The following is a 24551-nucleotide window of genomic DNA, read 5'->3' on the forward strand; positions in this document are numbered from 1 at the left end:
GAGCGGGAGAACAAATGGGGGAAAACCATCAACAGCAGCGTGAATGGGCTGATGGGGCGCGTGCCAGCAGTGAGGGCTCTGCATGTCACGTCTGACATGTGTGTCATAGGTTCGCCATCACTGCCCTATAGCCTAACTCAGACAGCAATTATCCAGAAACTGAATATGTGGATGGCGTCCTGGGTTCACCTCAAGGACCACCTCTCCCCATATGAACTGACCCAGACCCTGCGATCATCACCCATGAGATGTCTGGAGGATGGCAACATGAGAATGAGCCTTTTCTGCGGTGGCTCCCCATTTGTGGAACACTCTCTCCAGAGCAGCTACATTACCGATTTTTAGGCACCAGATGAAAAGGTTTCTCTATAACAGGGGTGTCAAACTCAAATTCATCGGGGGCCGCATCAGCAGTTTGGTCACCCTCAAAGGGCCGGTTGTATCTGTAGGACTATGTGTCCACTCTTTATTATCATAAATTATTGTCACTGCATTCAATTCTTACTGTTTTTTGTAATAATGTAAGTAATAACTAGCTCTGAAAGCAGAAACATAGTCAGAATAATGGCAAGTAGATATTCAAATGTACAATTATTGTACAATTTATTGAAAAATGATTTTTGGTAACTGCACTGGGTGGTGGAGGCTCGCTAGGGTTTCATGCAGGACCTTTGCAGAGCTACTAGTACCTAGAGATGCTGGGGTCCTTCTGCATGCAGGACAGATGTTCTGCCAGTGAGCCACCACCCTTCACCAAAGGGACTGGCTGAGGTTGACTCACTGGAGCTGCTCTCCTGGTTCCAGGGTTTAAGGGCCAGAAGTATAAAGCAGCATCCTATGTTTCTGAGGAGAGGGAGAGGGAGAGAAGGCTGCTCTGGCCGCCTTTCTACCCCCCCCCCCGGCCCCAGCTGTCTGTCGGCGCTTTGTCGCATGGCGCTTCAGCAGCAAGGTCCCGCTGCTGGGTCCCGCTGGCTGGGGTGCTCGGCGGGCCACATGACGAGGTCTGGCGGGCCGGATTTGGCCCCCGGGCCTTGTGTTTGACACCCGTGCTCTATAACAAGGTCTCTGGGTGATTAAACCTTTTATGGCCTTTTAATTCTACAGAGGAAGGCTATATGTTGGTTGGTTTTTATGTATTTTGTGTTCTCATTTTTGTGCTTTTATGTTGTGAACTACCCTGTGGTCTTCAGATGAAGGGTGGGTATACAAATAAATATATAATAATAAATATATAAAGGAATATGCTTAAGATGCAGATTGTGCATTTATATTTAGTAATCGATTTTTCATAAAAGAAAAAGCATATACCAGCTTCCTCGTGAAATTCTGAGCAGGCAGGTCTGTAGAAGGCAAACTGGCAACATCTGATCAGCATATAGAAACTGCAACCCAGATATCACTTTTCCATGGATGGTAATCTTTATTAAGCGACTCACTGCCCTCTTTACAATCAGCGAGGAAAGGTATCATTCAATAGCTGATTTGACAGGTTTGCATGCAGCACCAAACTACGGTATAATGCAGGTGTAGGGAACCTTTGGTGCTGAATGATGGTGGTAAATTACAACTCCCATCATCCCTGGCCATGAGCCACACATCCAGAGGCCGATGGGGATTGTGGTTATAGAACAAAGATTCACCATAACTGTATTAAAGGATCATGGTCAGACCTGCAGAGACTTTGGTCCTTCCGATTTTGCCCATCTCAAACCCCCATCAGACCAGACCAGACCAGCCAGAACATCCCCACGACGCGGTGAGCTCCCGTTGTTCGGTCCCTGCTCCTGCCAACCTAGCAGTTCAAAAGCACGTCAAAGTGCAAGTAGATAAAAAGGTACCACTCCGACGGGAAGGTAAACAGCATTTCCGTGTGCTTCTCTCGTTCGCCAGAAGCGGCTTAGTCATGCTGGACACATGACCCGGAAGCTGTACGCCAGCTCCCTCAGCCAGTAAAGTGAGATGAGCCCCGCAACCCCAGAGTCGTCTGCAACTGTGGGGATTCGAATCACGCCACCCGCGTCCCATTAGTGTAATGCTAAATCATAATTTGGCTCTAGAGGAATACGCATCTCTCCTCCTCCTGTAACTGTCACCCCATCGCGGGGATTCAAACTGCCAACCTTCCGATCACCAAGCCCTAGGCTCTGTGGTTTAACCCACAGCACCACCCCCGTCCCGAACCTTAGTGTCTTCACTATTAAATTATATAGCAGAAGTAGGAAGGGGAGGCATCCTGGAAATTCTGTGATGTTTATAAATGCAGGCAGTTTGTCAAGTTTCTGAATTAAGCCATAATCATGGTGGCTTATAATTGCTAATAAAAAAATACCTTAAAGAAATTAGTGGATCCCTATAGGACAAAAATGATGCTCTGCTCAAACAGTTATTCCCTTGTATGTTCTTTCCCCCTCCAGAACATGCCATCATGATTGATTGACTTGAGCTCTGAGAATATCCATTCCCCATTACTCCAACTCACACACATTCTTGCTCTGAATAGGAGGGGAAAGAGAGGTTCCCCCCTCATTGCACCCCTCCTCTTGTAACAGGCTTGCCTGGTGCTGATATATTGGGAAGGAGGAAACCAGGAGAATAGGGGCTTGCTCTAATGATAAAACTATAGCAATTTGGCTCTTCAGAAGATAATCCCCTGTTCACACTTAACTCAAGGTTGCCACAGTGAGAGAGAACACATGACCCGGTTTAGAGGCTCTCATCCCCCGCCCTTCGTCTTCTTCTTGAGAACTATTTGATAACCAACTCAACAAGGACACTACAGTAGGCAGCTCCCCTGCTGGAAAAAGGAGAGAGAAGTGCGCCTCTCTCTTACACTGTAATTTACGGACAAAGAGAAAAGAAAAGGATTGCACTGTACAGTTTGTCAAATTGGCTCAAATGAGACCATTTTTGTTTTCTCCCTCTCTCTTAAAAGTTAATGTGTCGGCGCCTGTTTTGACAGAGACTGAACTCGCCGCTGGCTTCCATTTGGCTCCTCGCTCAAAGCTAATTAGGACGTCTAGGTTGGCCTCCGCTAAGTGCTCACACAGCTTTGGAGGTACTTAACCTGGCTTAGGGATTCAATCAGGGGTGACCCCTGGGGCTGGCGACGCGTCCCATCTCCCTGGCAGCAGCCTTCTGCTGGCTGCTCAAAGAGACACAATCCTCCCAAAACTGCTGGCTTGCCGACACTGATATGCCTCACAGCCACACTGCTGCTGCTGCTGTCTTTATGGCACAAAGGTTTCAAAGGCCTGTTAACAAGGCCTGGCAAAACAATCTGAGTGATTTGGTGGGCACCCAGTGGACACACTATGTCTGCACAGCTTTGTAGGCACAAATAAGTCTTATTTTTCCTGCCCAAATATCAATTTCTTTGCCTCAGCAAACTGTTTTGTTTTCAAGGTTGACTAAAGACTCCTGGGAGGATGTTCTACGGATCATAAGGCTGACTGGATCTCCCTCTCATAGAAACAAAGGAAGTTGCTGGTTCAGCTGGCTCAGTATTGTCCACAGTGACTGGCAGGGACTCTCCAGGGTTTCAGGTACTTCCAGCTGTACCTAGAGATGTTGGGGATTGGAACTGGAACCTCCTGCGTGTAAATCAGATGCTCTGGCATTGAGATACCCCTTCCCCAGGAATGGAGGAAGACGTAAAGGTCAGAGCTTCAATGTTGGTATGGCCAAAATGGAGACATAATGGGGCAGTAAGGACAGAAGACAATTCTGTGGCATCAGCCAATGGCCCATCTAATCCACCATCCTGTTCTCTTAGTAGCCAACCAGATGTTTGTGGGAAGCTTGCAAGCACAACAGCATTTTTCTCACCTGTGATTCTGAACAGTGGAGACAGAGTGTGGCCCTTGTGGCTAGTAGCCATTTGTAGTCTTGTCCTCACGTGAACTTTCTAATTCTCTTTTAAAGCCATCCAATTTGGTGGCCATCACTGCCTACACTGGGAGTGAGTGCCACAGTTTAACTATGCTTCAAGGAGAACTTTCTTTTCTGTCCAAAAACTTCCAACGTTGAGCAGTTCAGAGGCAAGCCAGGGGAGGACCAGGAACTTGGAAGCAATTTGGATCTGAAGGATTCAACTGTCCAAGTTCCCTTTGTTGTTGTTGTTGTTTAGTCGTTTAGTCGTGTCCGACTCTTTGTGACCCCATGGACCATAGCACGCCAGGCACTCCTGTCTTGCACTGCCTCCCACAGTTTGGTCAAACTCATGTTCGTAGCTTCGAGAACACTGTCCAACCATCTCATCCTCTGTCGTCCCCTTCTCCTAGTACCCTCCATCTTTTCCAACATCAGTGTCTTTTCCAGGGATTCTTCTCTTCTCATGAGGTGGCCAAAGTATTGGAGCCTCAGCTTCACGATCTCTCCTTCCAGTGAGCACTCAGGGCTGATTTCCTTCCGAATGGATAGGTTTGATCTTCTTGCAGTCCATGGGACTCTCAAGAGTCTCCTCCAGCACCATAATCCAAAGAATCAATTCCCTGACCCACCCCAAACCAAGATGAAATTTTGACAGGCTCAGAGACATGTCTCAATCTCTCACTCCTTTAAAAAGTTCCTTCCAGCAGCACCTTAGACACCAACTAGGTTTTTTAAAAATAATAATAATGCAAGGATAGTTTAATCACAGCATGGTGCAGGATTTTGCCACTGAACTACATTTTAATTTTGTTTCCCACCCACCCACCCCAAATAAAAAACCCCTCACTTAGGATTGCAGCTTAAAGAGCCTAAATTCTGATATTACCTCTCCCCCCCCCTTCACTGGGAAAAAACACACCCATAGCTGGTGTGAGTGGGTGTTACTACAGAGCAATTTCTCTTCTCAAAAGCTGTAGAGATTCATATGCCTCCTTTGCAATGAGTTTGCAAAGATGTAAGATGATGTAAGAGCTGTACAAGGGTGAGCAGTCAGCACTGACAGGAAGGAACACACCTCACCGATGCACACTTTTATTGCAGAGCAGAAGCGGAAAGGATTTCAGAGAAGGAGAAAGAAGATTTCACCTCTTTAGCCTTTCAAAACAGAGATCAGAAGAAAACTAGCAAACTTCAATTATGTAAAGCAAGGGCCAAGGCCTTTCGCAATCACTGCTTCTGTGCACTTGCTGAGAAAAAACGGCAACTTCAAAAAAAATCAATAAAAATACATAGCTAACCGAGGTTCTTCTCCCCCCCCCCAAAGGCTTGCCCTGCCCCCACATAAATCCTAGCTACGCCCATGTTGGGTCTCCAGCTGTTTTTGGACTACAACTCCCATCATCCCTAGCTAGCAGGACCAGTGGTCAGAGATGATAGGAACTGCAGTCCAAAAACAGCTGGAGACCCAGGTTTGGGAAACACTGGTCCAATCCTTTATTTTAAATGCCATCTAAGCTGGTGAAAATTAGGAAGCTGCCTTATACCAAGCCAAGCCATTGGTTTGTCCAGCTCTGTGCCGTCTACCCTGGTTGCCAGCGCTCTCCAGGGTTTCAGACAAGGGTCTTCTCCCAGACCTCCCAGGAGATGCTAAGGGTTGAAACCTGGGGCCTTATGCACACAAAGCAAATGCTCTCCCACTGAGCCATGCCCCTTCCCATCCTTGCACTGCCTTCCAGCTCCGTTTGAATGATAACGTCCTTTGCTGGTGGCTGCAGGACAGCCAGGACCCACACACGGCTTACAAAGGAAAATATATTACTGCTGAGTTTTATAAAATACTACAGCCACGGCCGGAGAGATTTATGCACTGCCTCTATTGAGTCTGTAATCGTAGAAAGGTGATGTCAAAATAACGACGAGACCCTGATTTATGTTGACAAAAGAGCCAGTAAAGTATCAGTGTGGCAGACAGAATGGGTGTTTGGGGCTGAGGCTAACCAAAGCAGTCTGGATCCTATTGGTTTGCTCGGTGTGTTAATAACTATAGTAACATGCAATCACAATCAGCTACGCCACTGTGTGTGAAAACACTGTCTGGCAGAATCACCACCTTTGCCTATGCGATGCAAAGTATTCTCATTAATTGACAGATGTAGATCGTCATAACCACCCTGGCCCAGCTGCCACCTGGACCCCTCCTCTCAAACGTAATCAACAGCCGAGCAACAGCACTAGGCAAAAAAAAAAAACCCACTGGTGACGAGGGAGGCAGAGGGGTCAAAGTACATGTATTTGTCCCACATGAGAATTCTGAAAACCAAACCACAGTATATTTTACTTCAACACTCCTGCTGAAGCACACCCTATTGGTTTTGATGGTGTTAACTTTTCAAGGAAGCCCACCTAGGATTGCTGCCTTATTATTTCTGTCTGTCTTATAATTTGTTTATCATTCACATATTATAAAAGTGCCTTTCTTTCAAGTAACCTCAGGGGTCCAACCACAGAGTCAGGGGCCCAAATACTTTCAGGGGGCAGCTTCCCCATCCCCACCCTCCCAAACACAGTCCCATGAAAAGTTAAGCACTCTGATATCCCAATGATTAGAATGGGAGAGGTTTCAGTGTCTGCTTAACTTTTGCCATTGATAGTAACAGGATTTTTAAAAGCACATGTTCTGACTGGATTGTACTCTCCAGTTTTGAGTATTTCTAGTGAGAAAAGTACACCCCCCCCCCCCCCGCATTTCAAATATTAACACTATCGCTAAAACATTCATTCAGAGTGGGTCACCAACCACATTTATTTATTGTTTGTTTGTTTAACAAAAGTGAAGAAATTCTCCGTTCCCCTGCAAAATAATCAATCCCTCTTTGCACAGTCCCCGGCAACTTTCAGTTTATAAGTATATAAACTCCATCAAGATCTCCACCAAGGCCAATCTCCATCCACAAATCTTTCCCAAATCTAGCAACTATTAAACAAGTTAGCTGTACATTGTATGTGCAGCTTGCATTTCGTGCAAGGGATCTGTTCTGGCCGCTGTGTGCGTCGTTGGAGTACGTATAAGCATGCCCCACCCCATTCTGCCCTTTTTGGGATGTGTTGAGTGATGTTTTGGGGCCATTTTGGGGTTCAGCGCTGTGTGCGCATCTTGCAACAATTTGCAGCACATGTTCCAGCACAGGGTCTAGACCAACCCCAATCTTCTATTTCCATACCAAAGTCATTTTCCCATAACACTTTTAAAACTTGATAAATCACCAAAATCCTTGTCTAGCAAAAAAGAGTGGATACTAAACCCTTCGATGCTGAAGCAGCAGATTCAATTAGCTTTTCAAAAAAAGGTACGTTGCCCTCAAGCCTGCTCTTGTATATCTTTAGTATAGTACTCACTTGTCTCCACTGAAACCAGTTTAAAGATAGGTTTCCTATTATTACTTTCATTTACCAACCACATGTAAACATTCAGCATTTAAAGGGGAATGGGGGCTGCTAACTATGTTGATCCCACACACATACCATATTTACTTGAATCTAATGCTCACTTTTTGGGGGGCCAAATTACATTGCGAAAATTAAGGTGTGCATTAGATTTGATGGCACATTTACAATCACCAGCAAATACTTTTTTTGCTTCTAAAGTTCTGAACATTGAGGTCGATGGCACATTAGACTCAAATAAATATGGTACACATCCCTGGCAGAATGAAGCTAGTCTGAGGAGCAAAATATTACAGCAATGTTTATATCAGGGCAGGGGTGGAAAACTTTTTGGAGCCCGAGGGTCATATTCCCTTCTGGGAAACCTTTCAAGGGCCACATGCTGGTGATAGGTGGAGACAGAGGAAAAAGTGGAAGGGGCAAGTAACATAAATGTTACCTTTGCACCATAGGCTAGTTTCTACATGCACTTATCAGAATCAAGGGCTCATTCCAGCCAGGCAAAAACACTTTGGGTTTGAAGCAGGGTCACTGAGGTACATTGTGGCCTGAGGAAAGTGCTGAGGGCCAGAGAGAGGCCTGGGGGGGGCAGATTCAGCTCCCCACCCTTGCCTTAGAGTCAGATGAGCCTCCACCGGGAAGGAGTTTCCAAACCAGGACCCAACACATCAGAAGCCCATCAGCCTGCCACAGACTGACCCTCTTATATTTTCATAGAGAAAGGCAGGGATGCTTTGTTGAATGAGTGGATTTTGGCTAGGGACAAAGTCTGGGAGCTCAACTGGCACAGGCTGGGATGGTGGGTCAACACAATGCCAGGCCAACACAAGCCATACCCAAATGAGCTTCGAATATGGCAGTAGCTAAAAATGCTGAATGCTCAAAAGTAGATGGTTCCAGATGACAAAATCACTGAAGTGAGCTTCACTACACACAACAGGGCATGTAAAATAAAATATGTTTGGCTCATACCATTTTGAGGGCACTGGCCCCACTTCAAAGGACTAGCCAGTAGGTTCATGGCAGAGCTCTGAAGCAGAAATAACAAAGAAAATTGTGCACCTGCGCATACACAGAGGGCTTTCCCCCTGCGGTCTTCCCACAGAATTCAAGAAAGGCTTACAGAAGTGATCATATATCTCCCAGACAGATTAAAAAGCCCAGCACCTCCTCTTTTGTTTTTTAGGAATTAAGCACTGACGCCCCACACCTCTACCAGCCAGCAAGATCGAACCAGAGGACACATCGAGAGAACATTCAATAATTCTATACGGTTTTCTTTACTTCTGGCCTATTTCCAATCCTTTCGCATCACATCTTCAACACGTGGGGCTACCTTTGAAGGTGACTCGGAAACTACAACTAAGCCAGAATGCAGCAGCTAGACTGGTGACTGGGAGTGGCCACCAGTACCATATAACACCAGTCCTAAAGGATCTTCACTGGCTCCCAGTATGTTTCCGAGCACAATTCAGTGTGTTGGTGCTGACCTTTAAAGCCCTAAACGGCATCGGCCCTGTATACCTGAAGGAGCGTCTCCATTCCCATTGTTCAGCCCGGACACTGAGGTCCAGCTCCGAGGACCTTCTGGTGGTTCGTCACTGCAAAAAGCAAAGTTATAGGGAACCAGGCAGAGAGCCTTCTTGGTAGTGGCACCCTCCCTGTGGAATGCTCTCCCTTCAGATGTTAAGGAAATAAACAACTATCTGACTTTCAGAAGGCATCTGAAGGCAGCCCTGTATCAGGAAATATTTAATGTTTGTTATTTTATTATGTTTCAATATATGCTGTAAGCCGCCCAGAGTGGACAGGGTATTATTATTATTATTATTATTATTATTATTATTATTATTATTATTTATTGGTTTAATTTGTGTACATGTCCATGGGCGTAGGCAAGGGGGGGCAGGAGGGGGCAGCTGCCCCCCCCTAGAAGCAAAAAATTAATGTATTTTACAGACCATAACCAGCACTTTTCCCCTCCAAAAACTGAAGTGGAAAGGGCTTTGCTTTAGCAAGAGCAGCTAAGTCTCCGCTTGCTGGGGGGGGGCACAGCTGTAACAAAAACACATCAAATAAATAAAGCAAAGTGGCTACCAGTAGTTAAGCAGTTAAGACAATGGAGCAGATATCCCCAGGCAAGATTCGATAGCTGACCATTTCACCCTATTGTTCTTAAGTGGGAGTTGTTAATGAGCATTCAGGAGCATTAAGAGTTCTATTGGCGATTTAATGAGGGTGCAGACTCAGAGGATTCAATTTGACTAAGGTGGCTCTGCAAGGCTAAAAGGAGGTGAATAAGAAAGGGGGGGCTGTAGCTTTGACAGACACAGTGATGTTTATAAAAAGCAGTGGTGTTCCAGTCTGGGGGGGAGGCCCATTTTTGTTTAGGGCTTCAGGTCATAGTTCAACTTTTTTAGGGAGGAGGAAAATTTTGGGTGAGCTTTTTTTAGGGGTGCCAGTGACCTACCAGTGATCTACCACAGACATCCAGTGATCTACTGGTAGATCACAATCTACCTGTTGGACGTGCCTGCTGTAAATCAAGCAGAGAGAAAGCTGCTTACAAGGCTCCTGTACATGCAGAGTTCCAGCATCACAGCGTCACCCAGAGGCACCCACAAATATGAGTTATCCCTCTCTCTATTTCTTCCTTCCTTCCCTCCCTCTTCCATCCTTAATAAAATACGGGGGGGGCAGATAAGCCCCACATAGAAAGCCCATCAACATGGGGGGATGACTCTTTCAAATACGGTATTTACCAGTAATTGGGGGGGGGGAGGCACCTAGGCCTCTAGGAGTTGGCTGCTATGCCTAGGAGTAGGACAATTCAAGAAAGCAGAATGATGCATATGCTATGGTAATATATCAATAGAATCATAGAATTGTAGTTGGAAGGGACCACAAGGGTCATCTAGTCCAACCCCCTGCAATGCAGGAATTTTTTCCTAAGGTGGGGCTTGAACCATGGTTGAAATATTATGCTGATATGCAGCAACGCCTCGGAGCCGTCGTGGCTGCGGCCATGCCTTGCCTCGCCCTCGCCCGCCCTGCCACCCCCTCTCGCCTGCCCGACCCTCCCGTCCTCTTGCTGCAGAGTTCCAGCATCACAGCGTCATCCAGAGACACCCACAAATATGAGTTATCCCTCTCTCTATTTCTTCCTTCCTTCCTTCCCTCCCTCTTCCATCCTTAATAAAATACGGGGGGGCAGATAAGCCCCACATAGAAAGCCCATCAACATGGGGGGATGACTCTTTCAAATATGGTATTTACCAGTAATTTGGGGGGGGGGAGGCACCTAGGCCTCTAGGAGTTGGCTGCTATGCCTAGGAGTAGGACAATTCAAGAAAGCAGAATGATGCATATGCTATGGTAATATATCAATAGAATAATAGAATTGTAGTCGGAAGGGACCACAAGGGTCATCTAGTCCAACCCCCTGCAATGCAGGAATTTTTTCCTAAGGTGGGGCTTGAACCATGGTTGAAATATTATGCTGATATGCAGCAATGCCTCGGAGCTGTCGTGGCTGCGGCCATGCCTTGCCTCGCCCTCGCCCGCCCTGCCACCCCCTCTCGCCTGCCTGACCCTCCCGTCCTCTCCAGCCAAGCAGGGTAGCCGCCAACGCTGCCAGCCCCAGAAGCACAAGGTGGCCGCTGCCTCCGCCACTGCCACGATGTCATCAGGCCCGCTGGCCTCTAGCCCCGCCCACATTACCACTTCGTGGCCCCTCCCCTCCCGTGCCTTGGCCCCGCCCCTGAACGACCATGGCTTGCCCCCCCCTAGTTTTGATCCTGGCTACGCCCCTGTACATGTCCTGTAACTACCTTTCCTGCTCCAGGGTGATTCAAATGGGTGCGGTGACAGTTGCTATTGGTTAACTTGTTAGCACAATTTGGATCCTCACTCTGATAGGGTCCCGCCAAAATCTAAATGTATCCTTTCCCCAACCCCTGCTCCTGAGAGTATAAAAGGAGCTCACCCTTTCCCTCCAGTTAGTCAAGAGTCCTACTGCAATAAAGACGGTTGCTAGTATGCTGACTCACTACTCAGAGCTGACTTCATGAAGAGCTGAAATCGCACTCACGACATAACAATTATTATCTTTATAAGGACTAGAAACTTAGTTTCCAAAAACAAGAGGCGTTTCGGTTTGTTTGTTTTTTAACCTGTACTCACAGGCTTTGGGAGTTGCAATTCTTTAGTTTGTATTCTTTAAGGCACCCATGGGAGCAAGGCTATTCCCAGTTAAGATCACCAGAGCAGCATTTAGAAAGAGACCTGAAGATATGTATTATAGCACTTGAATGATCCAACGGCAGATTTCTTTGTCCAAGGAGCAGCTGTTTGAGTTTAAAAAAAACCTGACAAACAGCTCCCTCTGTGATGCCGAGAACACCCATTCAGCTGTCAATACAGATCATCAATGACATTGTATAAATGCAACATCGACAGAATGCCCCATGCCAAGCCTCTATCGATCAAAGTGTGCAGGAGATTAATCTCATTGGCTCTTCAGGGTACCATATGACTTAGTCTATTAGTACAAGTGGGTCAAAGAAAAAGTAAGGTCAGTGATGTAGTGCACAGAGAGAGAATGACAAAGCATGACCTTTCATTGTGAGAACCCGCTTACCATGCAGCCACATTTATTTCTCCCGGCCGATGGTTAAAAGCTCATCTTGCATATCCTTCCTTGTCCGCTATGGTTTGTGTCAATCAAAATAGAACTCCAATGCAGTCCAAGTTCTTTCTTTAAAAGAAAAAAAATAAGAAAAAGACAAACGATATTCTACTTAGCACCTTCAAAACACATCGCTTTTAACAATACGTGGACCATTAGCAATCAGCCTGCCATTCTGGTCCGTTTCATAGAAAATCAAGAGGCAAAATAATTGAGTCAATAAGAATACAAAAGGGATTGCTTCTCCAGCCCTGTTCTTCTGTGACAGGGTTGAAAATGTAAAAGCTCAGGGAATCAAAAGGAAGAAAGGGAGAATTGATTTGATTCACTGCTTCAGCAGAGGCAGAAATTTAACACTGGGTTTTTTGTTTTGTTTTTTGCATGCTCTCCTATAAGGTGTTGCTTTTCTTTTGGGGGGGGGAGGAGGGAGAAGAGGGTTACATTATAGAAAGAAGGGAAAAACACCTTTGATCAGATTGGAGGCTTGAGACAAGAAAGGAGCTGGATATTCCTGCATTCGATCCAAGTTCAACATGGAAAGTTGCAGTTTCAGATTCCTAGATTGAATGTTTCATATATTGGATCTTGCTGCACTTGGGGCGGAACTTAATGGCATCTGGCATGTTGGGGTGCTCTCGGTGGCTAAGTTGTTGTTGTTAAGTTATTTAGTTGTGTCCGACTCTTCATGACCCCATGGACCAGAACACGCCAGGCACTCCTGTCTTCCACTGCTTCCCACAGTTTGGTCAAACTCATGTTGGTAGCTTCGAGAACACTGGCCAACCATCTCGTCCTCTGTCGTCCCCTTCTCCTTGTGCCCTCCATCTTTCCCAACATCAGGGTCTTTTCCAGGGAGTCTTCTCTTCTCATGAGGTGGCCAAAGTATTGGAGCCTCAGCTGCAGGATCTGTCCTTCCGGTGAGCCCTCAGGGCTGATTTCCTTAAGAATGGATAGGTTTGATCTTCTTGCAGTCCATGGGACTCTCAAGAGTCTGCTCCAGCACCATAATTCAAAAGCATCAATTCTTCGGTGATCAGCCTTCTTTATGGTCCAGCTCTCACTTCCATACATCACTACTGGGAAAACCATAGCTTTAACTATATGAACCTTTGTCAGCAAGGTGATGTCTCTGCTTTTTAAGATGCTGTCTAGGTTTGTCATTGCTTTTCTCCCAAAAAGCAGACGTCTTTTAATTTCATGACTGCTGTCACCTTCTGCAGTGATCATGGAACCCAAGAAAGTAAAATCTTTCACTGCCTCCATTTCTTTCCCTTCTATTTGCCAGGAGGTGATGGGACCAGTGGCCATGATCTTAGTTTTTTTTGATGTTGAGCTTCAGACCATATTTTGTACTCTCCTCTTTCACCCTCATTAAAAGTTTCTTTAATTCCTCCTCACTTTCTGCCATCAAGGTTGTGTCATCAGCATATCTGATGTTGTTGATATTTCTTCCGGCAATCTTAATTCTGGTTTGGGATTCATCCAGTCCAGCCTTTCGCATGATGAATTTTGCATATAAGTTAAATAAGCAAGGAGACAATATACAGCCTTGTCGTACTCCTTTCCCAATTTTGAACCAATCAGTTATTCTATATCCAGTTCTAACTGTAGCCTCTTGTCCCACATAGAGATTTCTCAGAAGACAGATGAGGTGATCAGGCACTCCCATTTATTTAAGAACTTGCCATAGTTTGCTGTGGTTGACACAGTCGAATGCTTTTGCATAGTCAGTGAAGCAGAAGTAGAGGTTTTTCTGGAACTCTCTAGCTTTCTCCATAATCCAGCGCATGTTTGCAATTTGGTCTCTGGTTCCTCTGTGCCTTCGAAATCCAGCTTACACTTCTGGGAGTTCTCGGTCCACATACTGCTTAAGCCTGCCTTGTAGAATTTTAAGCATAACCTTGCTAGCGTGTGAAATGAGCGCAATTGTGCGGTAGTTGGAGCATTCTTTGGCACTGCCCTTCTTTGGGATTGGGATGTAGACTGATCTTCTCCAACCCTCTGGCCACTGCTGAATTTTCCAAACTTGCTGGCATATTGAGTGTAGCACCTTAACAGCACCATCTTTTAAAATTTTAAATAGTTCAGCTGGAATATCATCACTACCACTGGCCTTGTTATTAGCAGTGCTTTCTAAGGCCCATTTGACTTCACTCTCCAGGATGTCTGGCTCAAGGTCAGCAATCACAATACCTGGGGTGTACGAGACCTCCATATCTTTCTGGTATAATTCCTCTTCGTATTCTTGCCACCTCCTCTTGATATCTTCTGCTTCTGTTAGGTCCTATCCACTTTTGTCCTTTATTATGTTAATCTTTGTACGAAATATTCCTTTCATATCTCCAATTTTCTTGAACAGATCTCTTGTTTTTCCCATTCTGTTGTTTCCCTCTGTTTCTTTGCATTGCTCGTTTAAGAAGGCCCTCTTGTCTCTCCTTACTATTTTTTGGAAATCGGCATTAAATTTCCTGTATCTTTCACTACTGTGTTTCTCCGAAAATTAAGCCATACTCCGAAAATAAGCCATACTCCGAAAATAAGCCATAGTGATAGGCATACTTAATTTTAAAAAATAAGACATCCCCTGAAAATAAGCCACTGTGTGTTTTTTTGAGGAAAAATAAATATAAGACGGTGTCTTATTTTTGGAGAAACACGGTATCTCCCTCACATTTTGCTTGCCTTCTCTCCCCCGCTATTTGTAAGGCCTCATTGGACAGCCACTTTGCTTTCTTGCATTTCCTTTTCATTGGGATAGTTTTCGTTGCTGCCTCCTGTATGATGTTACGAGCCTCCATCCATAGTTCTTCAGGCACTCTGTCCACCAAATCTAAATCCTAAAACCTGTTCCTCACTTCCACTGTGTATTCATAAGGGATTTGATTTAGATTGTGTCTTACTGGCCCAGTGGTTTTTCCTACTTTCTTCAATTTAAGCTGGAATTTTGCTATAAGAAGCTGATGATCTGAGCCACAGTCAGCTCCAGGTCTTGTTTTTGCTGACTGTATAGAGCTTCTCCATCTTTGGCTGCAGAGAATATAGTCAATCTGATTTTGATGCTGCCCATCTTGTGATGTCCATGTGTAGAGTCATCTCTTGTGTTGTTGGAAAAGAGTGTGTGTGATGACCAGCTTGTTCTCTTGACAGAACTCTATTAGCCTTGGCCCTGCTTCATTTTGAACTCTAAGGCCAAAGTTGCCAGTTGTTCCTTTCATCTCTTGACTCCCTACTTTAGCATTCCAATCCCCTATAATGAGAAGAACATCCTTCTTTGGTGTCATTTCTAGAAGGTGTTGTAAGTCTTCAAAAAATTGATCAATTTCACTTTCTTCAGCACCGGTAGTTGGTGCATAAACTTGGATTACTGTGATGTTAAAAGGTCTGCCTTGGATTCGTATCGAGATCATTCTATCATTTTCGAGACTGCATCCCAGTACAGCTTTCACCACTCTTTTGTTGACTATGAGGGCCACTCCATTTATTTTACGGGATTCTTGCCCACAGTAGTAGATATGATGGTCATCCGAACTGAATTCTCCCATTCCCGTCCATTTTAGTTCACTAATACCCTGGATGTCAATATTTATTCTTGCCATCTCATTTTTGACCACATCCAGCTTACCAAGGTTCATGGTTCTTACATTCCAGGTTCCTATGCAATATTTTTCTTTACAGCATTGGACTTTCCTTTCGCTTCCAGGCATATCCGCAACTAAGCAACCTTTCGGCTTTGGCCCAGCCGCTTCATCAACTCTGAATCTACTTGTACTTGTCCTCTGCTCTTCCTCAGTAGCATGTTGGACGCCTTCCCACCCCTATCTGGTCCTCCTCACGGGCCCACCCCTCCCTCCTTTTGCCTGGCTGGACTGTGTCCTTGATCTGTGACGGTGCCCCTTGCTGGGCTGGATGGAGAAGGGTGGGTCTGTTTTTGAATTGTTGGAATATATGTATCCAACCACGCAGTTACGAGTCACATCCACTGCTTGCCCATTTTTCCTCTGGCCCCACACACAAGTGGCATGTGGACTCTGAAAGCTTGCCCATGAGGGAATGGGACCCTCAGGCTGAAAGTGCTCCCCACTCCTTGCCTTAGGGGATGTAAAGGTAACAGTCAGTGCATGGAAATAAGAGGAAATTGTCAGGTTAGTAAGGTCTGTGAGCCCCGTGAAGCAATGTCTTTGGGAACCTTGGCCAAGTCACACCATCCCTGCTTTTTTGCAGAGGGAGCAGGTTTCTGCATTGCCACTAAATTGCTGAAGGAGATGTGGAAGGCTTCTTTTGCAAACATCCCCTCCTAGATAGGAATGCAACGGCTGTTGAGACCTTTTAAGAGCATTAAGCTGTACATTCAGTAACACGCAATAGCGCTTAAATTAAAGTTGGGGTGGTGGCATAGCTGCCAAGTTTTCCCTTTTCTCGCGAGGAAGCCTATTCAGCATAAGGGAAAATCCCTTTTAAAAAGGGATAACTTGGCAGCTATGGGTGGTGGCAATGCCTTAAAGGCTGCCATTACATTCTTAATGAAGTCTGTATGCTCTCCGCTGACGCAGTGGGGACATTGAAATCCACTGCTGTGGCAGCTGATTTGATGTGTTGACGAATGAGCCACACTGCTATAAGAAGAAGTGTTTATTTGAATAATAAGGTCAGGGAGTTAAGTAGTTGGTATTCCAGTCATATGAAGCCGTTTGCACAGTGTCACTAATAATTAAAGCCTATAAAATTGGGGGGGGGGAACCCTTGTCTAAACGCTTTCCCCAAATATACTCCACTATCTTGAAGAAACTCATCAGGGCAGCCAAGTGATCTTCGAGGCTTATTAATCGCTTCAGCTCCACAGCCAGGGCAAATTTATTTGCTTGAATTAGCATGTAATATACTTACAATAAAGCCGCCACGAGTCCCCACTTCAGAGATACAGTTTATTTAATAGGAAATTAGGTCCAGGTATATATATAGCAGCAATACCTGTGTTGCTTACAAGGCCAAGCAATACCTTGCTGGGTTTCATGATACACTCACTGAGTTGCTGTTGGGCGGGGGGGGGGGCACATGGGATGCAGGAAGTGCAATTCTACTTTGGGAGGGACTTTCTAATGCTGCTGTCAAGGCTGAGCCATAGGCAAGTGTTGTAGGTGAAATGATGAGCAAGCAGGGCTGTCTTAAGCACATCCAGCGCCGTGGCGCAAAGGTCCATCCGGCGCCCCCTCCCTTTCCCAAAATTTAGCCTGGGGCGGAGGGCGCCGTTGGGGCAGCAGGCAGCAGTGACATGGAAGAGCCCCTTGGGAGCCGTTCCCGCCACTGCCGCTCCTGCCATGCTGCTCACAGAAGAAGATGAAGAGGCCGCCTTGTACGCGGCGGGGGAGAGCAGCCCCCGTCGCCGCAAGACCATAGCTGCCAAGTCTCCCGTTTTCCCCGGGAAATCCCCGTTTTTCCAGCTGTTCCTAGCTGAAAAATTTGATTTTTTTGTTTTTTCCCGGTTTATTCTGGCGCAGCGGCCAATTTGGAACTGGGCGGAGCATGCTCAGTGCGACTTCTGGCGCGGCGGCCATTTTGGAACTAGGCAAAGCAGCATCAAAAATCACTTCTGAGCATGCTCCGCCCAGTTCCAAAATGGCGGCAGCGCTACTTCCGGTCTGGTATTTCCGGTCCGGTCCCTTATTTCTCTGACAGAAACTCGTGGATCTGGCAGGAATGCGCAAGACCCGGTGAGTGGGCAGCTCCCCGCGCAAACCCTGCCAGATCCACGAGAGAACGGAGAGAAAGGCGGCCCTTCTCCCTCTCACCCCCTGAATGGTTGGCTAGTGCCAAGGTGAAAACCGGACCGGGTTTGTGAGGGGAGAGAGAGGGAATCAGCAGCCAAGGAGGCGCACGAAGGCTTCTCAGGAGACGGCCAGAGAGGGGGTAGAGAGAAGGCGTGCTGTATGAGGGGGCGCTCGGTGGGTCTCGTCAGCATGGCCGCTGGACTCAACACCCACCGTCGCTGCCCTTGCTCCGGGCTCCCTCCATCCATCCCAGCTGGCTCTTCTTCTCCGCCAGCTCGGCGGAGCGGCTTGGCGGGCAAGGGATTCCCGCAGCTGAGGGAGAGGAGGCGGTGGAGGAGGAGGAGCCATAGGACTTAGTGGCTCGTTGCGCCCCTGGGGCACCTCTGAGAGGTCAACGCCCTGGCACAATGAGCCACTAGCCCCTATGGGAAGAACGCCTCTGTGAGCAAGGAAGGGGAAGAGCCAAGAGGAAGACCCCAAGAGATGCACTGAAACACACCAGAGCAAGGAATAAACACTGTTACTCAAGCCAAGTCTTAGGTGGTGGGAGGGATTCAACTGTGCACTGAAAATTTAGGTTCCTGCAATTAAAAGTGGACAAAAGTGCTCTGCTGCAACAGAACCACCTAAAAGCAAGCCAACAATGGACTTTTTGTAGTTAGGAAAGTGACGGGGAAATGCTTTTTGTAAACGTTTTTTAAAATACATTGAATTTTCCATGAGGCTCACTATCGCCATCTAGTGTCACAATTGTACAATGCACTTAAAACACACTTAAAACATTTTATTTGCAGCTGTCTAGCTGAGTCACAAGTCAATTGGCAGCCATCATGGCCTCCTGTGGGAACGAATTCCATAATTTAACTGTGTGCTGTGTGAAGAAGTATTTTCTCTGGTCTATCCTGAACTTTCCAAAATTCAGCCAAGTTCTAGTATTATGACACAGGAAGAAAAAAATTCTCTCTATCCTTTTCCCCCACACTCTGCATCATTTTATACACCTTTGCCATACCCCGCTCTCTTACTTGCCTTTCCTCTGAACTAAAAATCCCCAAATGGCCCTTTTGCAATAACATCAGAAAGCAAGTTGAGGATGCTGTCAGATGGTGCCTAGTTGGGATAGAGCTAGCATTGTGTTCTTCACAACATACAAAGCCAAGACGGAAGAACATTTTGGAGAACCAGGAGCTGTAAAGCCATTGCAAAAACAGTAACAAGTGATTTGGGAGGAAGAGCAATATCCTTGGCATTCAAAACCTGCCAGGGCCAGCAGGGGCCAATAGAAGGGTGAAGCCTGGCAATAGGATGGGAGACAGTGATACATAGTCTGCACCTGTGCAAGAGGGACTGATTTGCTTTGGTTCCATATGGTAGGCCGTTTCTTGCACATAATACATCCTCTCCCAGGTCTTCCCAATCTTCAAACTGCAGGCGGTGGCTGAACAAGGACAGACATCACACAAGACGGCAAAGTTCACCCTGACAGGGAAGAGTTCACTGGCACTACTCTCTCTTCTCAAACTTTATTATTCACAGTCTGAGCAGCAAATAATTCCTCTGTTCTTTTCTCCCGCTACTCAGCCACCCCCTGATTCTTTTCCTCCTCTGCCAAAGCTGTTCTCTATTATAGGAGGGCACAGGCATGCGCCAGAAGTGTCAGAGGCGTTAGACAAGGTATTAAGGAGGTGTCAATGGTAGAATAGCAGGGATTACAGGAAAGTCTAAATAATGTGTAAAATAAAACCAAAAAGGTGATAAAGTCGTTTGATAAGAAAGGCTGGAGAGAATAAAAAAATGGGAGTGCAATTATTTTTTCATTTCGATTGTTCAGGCTGAAAAGCACTTTTGCGACTTAAGTGGCATTTCTTTCTCCTCCGCCACCTCTTTCGGTGCATCATATTCCTCAATAATCGCGTTATGGTTGCCAGCCTTTTCGCAGCACACAAAAAAAAGCAGGTGGGGGGGGGGAGAGAGAGAACAGCAAGACCACTTCACACAAATAATCCTCTTCACATATGAGCCAGCCCCATTGTGCTTTGCATCCCCAACAACATTTCACACCGAGTCCAGCTTTGCAACCATCGCCAGCATTTTCGCAACTTGGAATTAATAGCATGACACCCTTTCCTTTTCAAGGACTAGCAGGGGAGGAAGATGGGGTCCAGCTATGGGTGGAACTGGCTCCCTTCATAAACTTAAGGCCTTTCCAATGCGAAGAGTTTCTTTATGTGCAAGAAATGTACAGCTTCTGCTCATACCTCCCAGATCAGCTCCTCCAACTGATCCTGCCCACTTGCTAAGATCATCAACAGAGGCCATCCTGTCAGTCCCAAACCCACATTTTGTTATAATAACAGAGAGGACCATTTCTGCCACACCCAAATTTTGGAAGTCTCTATCTAAAGAAATATTCATCTTGCCCCCTCCTTGTTGGTCATCCATTGCAGCTTCAAATCAAAACCTTCCAGTTTAGGAAGGCATTTGATTTTTAGAGGCTGGGTTTTATCACTTGACTACCATAAAGGTAAAGGTAAAGGGACCCCTGACCATTAGGTCCAGTCGTGACCGACTCTGGGGTTGCGCGCTCATCTCACATTATTGGCCGAGGGAGCCGGCGTATAGCTTCCAGGTCATGTGGCCAGCATGACAAAGCCGCTTCTGGCAAACCAGAGCAGCACATGGAAACGCCGTTTACCTTCCCGCTGTTTACCTTCCCGCTTCCTATTTATCTACTTGCATTTTGACATGCTTTCGAACTGCTAGGTTGGCAGGAGCAGGGACCAAGCAACGGGAGCTCACCCCGTCACAGGGATTTGAACCGCCGACCTTCTGATCAGCAAGCCCTAGGCTCAGTGGTTTAACCACAGCGTCACCTGGGTTCCTACCCAGCGATATTATTTATTTCTTTATGAATGGTATTTCATATAAATTATATGTAATCCTTCTGTTGGCGCTTTTCTTTTACTTTTTAAATCCGGTCTTTATTGTGTTTTATATGACATTTCTTGCTGCAACATTTAAAAGTTGTTTGATTGCCGGATTTCACTGTATTCTGTTCTTTTTATAGATGGCTATTTGAGTGCATTTGATTATACTTGCAAACTGCATTGAGCTGTATGAGAAAAGGCAGGGGATAAATTTTTGTGTGATGAAGGGGCATCCTGGGGAAGTCTCTTTGAAGTGCAGGATGATACACACACAGTATGTTAATGTGTATTTATGCACGAGTGTATTCAGTCATCTTTCCACAAGATAGTGTGAAGACACATTTTTCCGGCGCTCAAATGACAATATTTTGTCCCTAAAAAAACCAATTCTCCCCCAAGCCAAAGCATACATCAGATCTTGCTGCAATCAAGCACACTAGATTCATTCAAGAAGACCCCACCAAAAGATATCTCTCCAGACTCAGACTTCCTGAGTCCTGTCAGCACATCCATAAGCTGTGAGCAGCATCTGAAACCAGATTACACGTGTCCTGGGGGAGCACTGGATGGTGTTTATGACATCACTAGCAGTGCTGATGGGATGCGGGTGGCACTGTGGGTTAAACCACAGAGCCTAGGGCTTGCCGATCAGAAGGTTGGTGCTTCGAATCCCCGCAACGGGGTGAGCTCCCGTTGCTCGGTCCCAGCTCCTGCCAACCTACCAGTTCGAAAGCATGTCAAAATGCAAGTAGATAAATAGGAACCGCTACAGCGGCGTTTCCATGTGCTGCTCTGGTTCGCCAGAAGCGGCTTTGTCATGCTGGCCACATGACCTGGAAGCTGTACGCCGGCTCCCTCGGCCAATAATGCGAGATGAGCGCGCAACCCCAGAGTCGGTCACGACTGGACCTAATGGTCAGGGGTCCCTTTACCTTTACCTTTACTCATGCTGACCGTGTTATATACCTCTGCTGTAAGAGGCAATATGTCTCTGAATGCCAGATGTTGGAAACTGCAGGAGGGAAGAGTGCTGTTGTGCTCATGTCCTGCTTGCAGGCTTCCCACAGGCATCCGTTTGGCCACTGTGAGAACAGGATGTTGATGGGCCATTGGCCTGATTGAGCGGGGCGCTTCTTATGCTTCAGCACTACTAGGTAAAGGGACCCCTGACCATTAGGTCCAGTCATGACCGACTCTGGGGTTGCGGTGTTCATCTCGCGTTATTGGCCGAGGGAGCCGGCGTACAACTTCCAGGTCACGTGGCCAGCATGACAAAACCGCTTCTGGCGAACCAGAGCAGCACAGGGAAACGCCGCTGTAGCGGTACCTATTTATCTACTTGCACTTTGACATGCTTTCGAACTGCTAGGTTGGCAGGAGCTGGGACCGAGCAACGGGAGCTCACCCCGTTGCGGGGATTCGAACCGCCGACCTTCTGATCAGCAAGCCCTAGGCTCAGTGGTTTAACCACAGCGCCACCTGGGTCAGCATGACTAGTAGCTGTTAATAGCTTTATCCCAAAAGATAACATGGGGAAGAGTTCTAACGGAACATTTATTACTTGACGTTTTATTCTCACAACAATCCTGCGAGGTGGACTCTGTCTTGTCCTCTGCCTCTGAGCCCCAGTATCTAATTCATATGGTGTGCCAGTCACCCCACTCAAGGGGGAGCCCTCAGTACCTTCTTTTACATTGTCCCAGCCTATGTATGTGGGTCTGCTGCCATTCACAGAGCCTGAGGACGATTTCTCTGCAACCTCTTCCATTCTACCCTACTGAGGAGCATGTGACTGCAGACCAGATTACTGGTCCTATAAAATTGGCAAGCAGCTCATTAGCAGGGATAGGCAGGCTTTTGCTGAAATAACATCTTCCCAAATTCAGCTAGCAAGACTCGTTGGGAACTGTTCACGTCCCTGATTTATCTTGTCTTGTACCTGCCCTGTGAGCCGCAAGCCTCGGCAGGTTAAGGTGACAGGAGTGACTGGTCCTAGGTCAGTGGTTACATGACTGAGCAGTGACTTGAACCTGGGTCTTCACAGTTCTGGTCTGACACTCTGTGCGTGACATCACAATGGCTCTGTTTGCATGTCACAGGCAACCATAGTTAATGGGAAAATGACAAAGAGTCTTGTGGCACCTAAATAATAGCAAATTATTATGGCATAAGCTTTTGTAGACGGCACTCCATCAAATACATGGTGTGCTATCCTAAGTTCCATGTATATCTATCTATACCAGGCATCCCCAAACTGCGGCCCTCCAGGAGTTTTGGCCTACAACTCCCATGATCCCTAGCTAAGAAGACCAGTGGTCAGGGATGATGGGAATTGTAGTCCAAAACATCTGGAGGGCCGAAGTTTGGGGATGCCTGATCTATACATTGGTTCCTGTCGCTCATGGAGATTGTAAACACTGGGATCAAAAGAAAGGGAAATGAAGCAAGGTGCAGACACAATAATTGCATTATTAAATGTGGAGGCTACATACACACAGAGAGTTGTTGATAACCAAGATATACTGACAAGGGTGAGACAATTAGCACATGTAGTATAAATCTAAAAACCTTGTCCCTATTCAAGTTAGAACACAGATGGAAAACCCAGGGGAGCAACAAACCATGGTCCCTGGCTCAGCATTATGTCCAAACTAGCACTGTGGTTTGTTTAACTCCAAACACAGAACAAAGTGAAGCCAAAATCTCCAAGAGGAACCTTTATTATATAGTGTGTCTTGTTAATGTTTGTGCTTTGGCTTCTAGAGACCCACATTATTTCCCTTGTCCTTTAAATGGCTTAAACCAGTCTTTCCCAACCTGCTGCCTTGTACCCTGGAGGGCACCAGGTTGGGAAAGGCTGTCTTAAGCATTGAATTTAAGTGAAGGTAAAGCAAATACGGCATTACAAATTTGGGAGGGTTTTTTTTTTTCCTTCCCCGGTGTTGGTGGGAGGTATTATTCCAATGAATTCCTACGGTATAAAACACAAGGGATGAATCAAACGAGAGGATGTGAACAGTTGTGTATGTTCCTGGGAGGGAGAAAGAGGAACTATTAATGCTCCTGAGTTATCTAGATGGCTTCAAGAGCCCATCACTGATCCATCTACAATCTTCACATATTCCACAGAGACACTTGACCTTCAATTAAAGCGAAATACTGCTTATTTGCAGCACCTTGCAGATACTGGCGTTGAAAGATTAACAAGTGAACCACAATTATAAAACCAAGCGCTCTGACGCACAAGAGGGCACTGCAATCAGATAAGGAACTTGTTGAAGCCCTGCTTTCCTAGAGTCTCACGGCAGTCAGTCTCTCCACACACATGAATGAGAAAGGGAAACTTATGGGCATTCTGTTTCAGCACAGGACTCTGCTTGCCCCGAGCATAGCTACATAAACTTGCCATAGGATAAGTAAAGATGTGCTGATCTGAAGCCATTGCGGGAAGACACATTAAAGGCTGTCGTCTCCTAGAGCAGCGGCGCAGAAATCTTTTTCAGCCCAAAGGCAGCTTTCCCTTGAAGAATCTCCCTGGGGCCACTTGCCAATGGTGAGCAGGGCCTGAGGCAAAAGTGGCCAGAGCCAAGAATATAAATGTTACCACTGTACAGTAGGCTAGTGTCTGCACACTCCTCTCTTTGATAAATGGGACGTGGGTGGCACTGTGGTCTAAACCTCTTGGGCTTGACTGATCGGAGGGTCGGTAGTTCGAATCGGCATGACGGGGTGAGCTCCCATTGCTCTGTCCCAGCTTCTGCCAACCTAGCTGTTCGAAAGCATACCAGTGCAAGTAGATAAATAGGTACAGCTGTGGCGGGAAGCTAAACGGCGTTTTGGTGTGCTCTGGTTTCTGTC

Source organism: Zootoca vivipara, chromosome 14 (genome assembly GCF_965207765.1).
Source record: "Zootoca vivipara chromosome 14, rZooViv2.hap1.1, whole genome shotgun sequence".
In the NCBI taxonomy this organism is placed as follows: domain Eukaryota; kingdom Metazoa; phylum Chordata; class Lepidosauria; order Squamata; family Lacertidae; genus Zootoca; species Zootoca vivipara.